We start from the raw sequence: 7288 nt of genomic DNA, 5'->3' as shown, positions 1-7288 counted from the left end.
GTTTATAGATGATGTCAATAATGCTTGAACCTTTTAAGGATTTTTGTTATTTTTATTTAGCTTAGGATTTTACAGTATTTGGAGATTATTTCTAAATTGTAGATTTTAGTTATTGTAAGAGATTTATCAAGAGCATTTTTTATTTGGAGTTTGAATTATTTTGGAAATTAATTATGTTTATTGAGTTATGTAAGATCAGCAGATTAGTCATGCATCTAAATTCATAGTCCATGGATTTAGGTAGTGACAGGTCATGCATCTAAATCCTTGGTATGGGTTTGGGGTGTTACAAGAAGGGTTGACACGGCTGCATAGGTTACACCACAATATTGTGGAGTTATCTTTGATGTCCGCCTATACAGAAGACTGCAAAGGCTAGGGGTCTTTTGGCAAGAGATGGCCAGTGATGCCAAGGAAGAGCAGAGAGACTGCAAGACTTGTTCTACGATAACCCCAGATCAAGCAGAAGTGTTAAATGGTGAAGTACAAAAAGAAGATTGGCAGGATCCATACTTTAGGTACCTTTTAGAAGGTGTACTACCTATTGATTGGTTGAAAAAGGAAAAGCTGAAAAAATATGCAACAAGATTCAAGGTGGTGGATGGGAAGTTGTTCAAGAGAAGCTTCCAAGGGAAATGGTTAGTGTGCATTTCCAACAAGGAGATAAAGGTTATTCTCTTGGATTTGCATGAAGGGGAGCCAACAGGACACCCTAGTGGCAAAAAGCTATGGCAAATGGCTTTGCACCAGGAATACTATTGGCCTACCATGCAAATAGATGCCCATAATTTCTCCAAGAAGTGTCAAGATTGTCAAAGGCGAGAAGATGAGATACATATCAGCCACCAAAGCCTCCACCCAACTATGGCTCCATTTCCTTTCCATAACTAGGGACTGGATTTCATAGGTCCCATAAATCCCCCTTTGAAGGATGCATTTGGATCTTGGTAGCCACTAAGCTATTTACCAAGTGGGTGGAAGCTATGGCCATGAAGAAAGCAACGAGTAGCTCAATGGCTAATTTTCTGAGGGAAAATATAATATGTCATTTTAGGGTATCAAGCATATTCATTTCTGATAATGGCACACCATTTTTGAACAAGGATGTGTGTTGTTTTAATAGAATGTTACTTCATAACTCACACGACATCAACACCTTATTATCCCAAAGGAAATGGCCAGGCTGAGGCCTCCAACAAAAGGTTGCTAAAGATATTGGGAAAGATGACTAAGGAGAACAGAAAAGGGTGGAGAAAGGAACTTCCTATAGTTCTGTGGGCTCAGAGAACAGCCAAGTCACAAGCTACAGGAGTCACCCTTTTCCCTAGCTTATGGCACAGAGGTTGTCATCCCAATAGATTTAGTGAGGCCAGGAGTGAAGCTAGTAAAGATAGCAAGGATACCCAGAGAAGACCTCTTGGAGATTGTTGAAGAAAAGCGTGACAACGCTGCCTCTCATAGCCGCTTTTACCAAGCAAGTATAAAGGCGAGGTATGTAGGCCAAGTTAAAGAAAGAAAGTTTCAAATGGGAGAACTTGTTTGAAAAACAATCTCTCATGTACGAGGTATGGTTGAAGCCATCAGACACAAGTTTTCACCAAAATGGGAAGGACCTTACATTATGCAAGAAGCACACCAGACCAGACATTATTGGCTGAAAAATTAGGCAGGTACCAAGGTGTATAGCCCCATTAGTGGAGCTCACCTTAAGAAGTACTATGCTTAATTTTGCAACTTGATACTTTCTGTTCCATTATATTTATACTACTATAAATAAGACCCTTTTCCATTCAACTACTTTGTATTTTACTATTCATGAAATACATGCAAAGTTTAATATCCTAACTAAATAAAAACATAATAGAGTTCACAATAATTGGGTCTCCTATGACCATAAAATATTTAAAACTTGAAAATTAAATAATGTCCTTAAGAGCACTAATATTTTTAAGAGAAAAATATGGATGCCTCAAAGCACCTAGCTCGGCTTCCAATTTTTCAATTTCTTTGTCCAAAGAATTTTGTTTTACTACAACACCTTCTAGCTGAGTCTGAAGGGCAGAACTAGCTTCTTGCTTGGATGACAAATCCTCTTGAAGTTTGGCTATGGATTCCTAAAGCTAGGTGATTGAAGTGTTGTGTGCCTTTATGGCCGACTTTGTCTCCTTTGCTTTGTTGATACAAGAGCTTCTTTTAGCTCTCAACTGTTGAAGTGAAGACAAAGAAGCATAAATAGAAGGCCCTGCCTTTTTTAGGTCCTTCAATGTAGATTAGGTGGCATTTGATATGCAAAATTAAGCTATTATCAATGCATATCAAATACCCCCAAACCTACATTTTGCTAGTCCTTGAGCAAAACAAATTAAGAGTAAAAACAAAAACAAAGAAAAAGGAAATCCTAACTAATCCATTTTTGCTGGAAATTTGGATTGCATTTAGCATATGCAACAACCCTTTAAACCCCTAGCTTACACTAGTGGATGAGTTAAAGTCTCGTGAGGGTTTGCAGGAAATATACCCATAAAATTTTGAGAATGAATACCAAAATAATCAAAACAAATCAAATAAATTTTTTTGTTTTTTCAATTGCCTTTTGCAAAGAGGATTAGTTCGAGTTCAAAAACACTACAAATGCTAAAGAAATTTCTCATGCCATCAAAACTCAATGTGAGTGAAAAGTGGTAGCCAGCCCAAACATACTCTTAGTTTTAGAATAAACTTGACTCAAATCTCTATTTGAAAGTATGCTTCAACTCAAATCTTTCCGGTGTTATCACTCAACAAATGAAATCAATCTGAAATGGGGTGTAACACTCTCAACAATATATGTGAGCGGAATTATGTAAGCAAAATAAAACACCTCACATATAAATCACATGAAAAAAATTCTTAATCAAGAAAGAACAAATAGTCTCATGAAAGGATGCCAAAAAGAATTTATACCACACTTTTTATTCAGTCATATCAATATCTAAACTACATAATCTTCAAGATCAAATAAGGACTTTATTAGGATGTAATTTAGGGTAAAAGCAAAGGGAATGAAATAAAAATGAGTGAAGGTAAATAATAAGAAGTGTTTTCAAGATTAGTTGGAATGTCAACTCATTTTGGAATTTCCATTCAACATTTCTTTTTCCAACTCTTCTTCTTCAAAGCAGTACTCTTTCCTTACATTTCACTTCTCGAAATATGATGAGAACCCTTTTTATTTTCTTCTTTTTGACAATTTTCCTTCTTCTTTTTTCTTCTTTTTTTTCTTTGAATTCTTTTTTTTTTTCTTCTTTGAATTCTTTTTTCTTTCTTCTTTGAATTCTCGCACAAACCACCACATTGAAACAAACTAATCAAATTCCATCTTGAAACACTATGGATAAAGGCTTTAAGAAAGAAAGGCTAATTAAAAGGCTCAACGAGGTGACTAGCAATAATGTATCAAGAAAGAAAAAGGAAAAACACATATATGGCTCAAAGTAGATAAAAATGGCCTAATCTCATCTCTCAAAGACTAGTATAGTTCATTCAACATCAATGACTTCAAAAGATTCAAGTGTGGCATAAATTTTTTTTTTTTCTTGGCCAAAAGAAAGAACAATGAGACTACAACAAGGGAAATATGTTTCGCACTACCAAATGAACTTTAAGACTAGAAAAAAAAAAAAAAAAACCCTCCAAAAATAATGATTGGCTCAAAACTCACAAGGGTTACAATCTCCACATTATTATCTTCAAGATTTTCTAATCACTTTTATCCTTCAACAAGAAGTTGTGTCTGAGTGGCGACGTGCATGTGCAATGAATTGAGCATGAAAGCAATGAAATTCTTTAAGTAAAAGTAGTATAATGAACTTGAAACATAAACCTCAAGCTAGGCAAAAGAATTTTTTTTTTGAATACTAAACAAAACAAAATAGAAAGAAAAAAATCTATGTACATCCCCCCAAACCTAAACCAAACATTGTCCTCAATGTTAAAAATGATATTCTCGAATAAATGGCTTGAATGAAAAGAGAGTAAAATATTAGTATGCAGCATGAGAACCAAGTAGAAACAAGTAAGGTAAGGAGAAGGAGGAAACGTACCTTGATCAAGCTGATTGTTATAAATTTTAATTTCTGTCAAATACCAGCTAGAACAAAAGAGAATAAAACTAAACAAGAAAATAAACACAAAGATTAATCTATAAGCTAAAAATAAAAAAGAATTTTTTTTTTTTTTTTGCAAAAAGATTTAACACAACTAGAGATCAATCCTGATAAGCAGGACCATCCAAACCTCAACAACACCATGGAGATAAATAATGCATATTATGAATGGACTATTCCAATGAGATTGTAACTTACCTATGTCAAAAACATGTTGGGAGGCTTTAGCAATCTCTTCCAGGTGAATTCTATGCATAACCACAAAAGGACTAATACCATTAATATCAACAATTGTCCAACCTATAGCTTCCTTATGCTCTTGAAGTATACTTATCAATTGGTGTTCCCAAAAGTTATCCAGCTTGGGTAGTTCTACAATAGATGGGAGTGGGGATGAAGAAAGTGGAAATGGGACCACTTTTGGCTGCCAACTATCAATACTTAAGAGAGGAACAAAATTCAACAATGGATTGATCCCCTCAATTGATTTTTCAATATCCAAATTGCAATCAAAAAGGGTTAAGCAAGCCTTTAGGGGATCCTCACAACTTGATTGTATGAAAGTGTCATGGACTAGGCTCTCAATCATGTTAACCTCACATATATCCTCATTTCCTGGTACTTGCTTACTTATGTCAAAGATATTAACCTCAACAATCATATTTCCAAAAGAAATCTTCATTACTCCACTCTGACAATTGACCAAAGCATTGGATGTGGCTAAGAAAGGGCGACCCAAAATGCCATGGATTTGTGTATTGGCATCCACGTTAATCAACACATCCTCAACAATACCTCTAGGGATTTTAACAGACCTATCAACTAATTGAAGTGTCATGGTTATGGGTTTTAACTCCCCCAAACCTAGTTGTAAATATACTGAATATGGCAATAAGTTCACACTTGCCCCCAAATCTAGCAAAGCTCACTCAATGAGACTATCCCCAATCTTGCATGAAATTGTAGGAGATCCAGGGTCCTTACATTTCACTGGATATTTATTCTGAATGATTGAACTAACTTGCTCTGTCAAAAATGCCTTTTTAGGGACATTTGTCTTTCTCTTAATTGTCACAAGATCTTTTAGAAACTTGGCATAAGTAGGAACTTGCTGAATTGCATCAAGAAATGGAATGTTTATATGCACTTGCTTAAAAACCTCTAAAATATCTCCAAATTATGCACTTTTCTAAGGACTGATTAAACTTTGAGGAAATTAAGCTTTAGGAACAAACTTCTTATCAAGAGGAGAAGAACTAAGATCCTAAATTGGAATTAAGGTTGAGTTGCCCTTCTTTTCTCTATGATCATCATGTGAACTCCTTTTTCCTCTAACACAATGTTTTCATTATCCTCTACTTCTGGCATTTTCACTTGATTATCAACTTGTCTTCCGGACCTAAGAGTAGTAATAGACTGAATAGACTCATATGCATGAGTAGAACCAGAAAAACCATTAATGGCATACTGCCCTTTTGGATTGGGTATAGGCTAACTAGGAAATTTTCCCTTTTCCCTCTCTCCAACTTGGGTTGATAACTGGCTAACTTGATTTTTCAACTTTGAAATAGCTTGAGTATTTAAATGAGTGGAACTTTTCATCTGTTGAATGGCTTGGCTAGTTGATTGCATGAAAGTTTTAAGAGACTCCTCCAAAGATGATTGTTGTCTTGGTGGTGCTACAAACTAAGGAGTTAATTAAGGAATGGGAGGATATGCTTAAGTAGGTGGACAAAATTGACTTTGTTGATGCACTTGTTGTCCACCTACATTTGTGGGAGGCTAATTTTGCCTCCATGAGAAATTAGGATGGTTCTTCCAATTTGAATTGTATGTCTCTAAAAATGGACTAGTAAATGGCTTTCCATAATTATTCAATGCATTTGCTTGCTTAGTATAAAAATCGAGGTAACCAACTGTGGAAGGACACATTTGTGTTGTATGCATAAGTCTCGCACAAATAAAGCATGTTTCACTTTGAACTTGATTAATAGAATTCACCCCTCTACCTAAAGCTAAAGCTTCAACCTTACGAGTGAGATTGTCCAACCTAGCTTTTATGTCTAAATCTTCACTGACTACATACAATCCTCCTTTTTGAATTGCAGTGGCAGATCTCTCTTTACGATTGAAAAAATCCCATTGTTGTGAGCTTTCTGATAAATTATCAAGAAATTTGTATGCCTCATCATCCATAAGACTCAAAAATCCACCACCATTCATGAATTCAATCACGTTACAATTTGTCTGAGTCAAACCATTATAAAAATATTGTACTAGTCTCCATGTTTCAAAACCATGATGGGGACACTTTAAGATCAAGTCCTTAAATCTCTCCCAACTCTCATAAAATTTCTCTTGTTTATCCTGATAAAAATCTGCAATTTCTCTCCTCAAAGCATTGGTCTTGGCCATTGGGAAAAATTTAGAGAGGAATTTTGTGACCAACAGTTCCCATGAAGTGATAGATCTAGGTGAGAAAGAATTAAGTCATGCTTTTGCCTTATCCTTCAAGGAAAAAGGGAATAAACGCAAGCGAACAGAGTTATTAGTGAAATTCTGGAACTTACAAGTAGCACAAATCTCAAGAAAATCCTTTACATGCATATAAGGATCTTCTCTATCCAATCCATGAAAAGTAGGAAGAAGGTGGATTATCTGTGGCTTCAACTCAAAATGTGTAGTAGTGGTTGCAGGCAATACTATGCAAGATGGAGGATTGGTGGTAATAGGTGAGAACAACACTCTAAGAGTTTTTGAATCATCTCCTGTTTCTCCCATTGTGGATGGATAAACTAACAAGATGATTTTCTTTATCACGTATCCAAGTTCACATACACCATGCACAGAGAAATAATTTTTTTTGTTTTTTTTTTCTATTTAAAAAAAAAAAATTTGTAACTACAACTAGTAGAAAGAAAAATTCAATTAAGACCCAATTTATTTTCCTAACCATGTCCCCAACACCGATGCCAAAAACTTGTGAAATTTAAAGTACTCGCAAGTGTACAAACCATACTGAATTATAGTTTGACAAGAACGAGGTCAAACCCACAGGGACTTGAATGAACGTAAGAAAATTAATCAAATCTTATCCAAATTAATCCTAATCTAGTTTAATAAAAATTGGTTTTTTGAAATTA

General features: G+C 35.1%; 1 non-coding gene across 1 annotated transcript; it reads left to right on the top strand.

Annotated features, from left to right (window-relative positions):
- The first annotated feature begins 6438 nt into the window (after positions 1 to 6438).
- On the top strand, positions 6439 to 6547 carry LOC115956138. Its single transcript, XR_004084267.1, has one exon. It is a non-coding gene; the product is annotated as a small nucleolar RNA R71 (small nucleolar RNA).
- The last annotated feature ends 741 nt before the right edge of the window (positions 6548 to 7288 follow it).

This window comes from Quercus lobata, chromosome 1 (assembly GCF_001633185.2).
Source record: "Quercus lobata isolate SW786 chromosome 1, ValleyOak3.0 Primary Assembly, whole genome shotgun sequence".
Lineage (NCBI taxonomy): Eukaryota > Viridiplantae > Streptophyta > Magnoliopsida > Fagales > Fagaceae > Quercus > Quercus lobata.
This window is presented reverse-complemented; position numbering and strand designations above follow the sequence as displayed.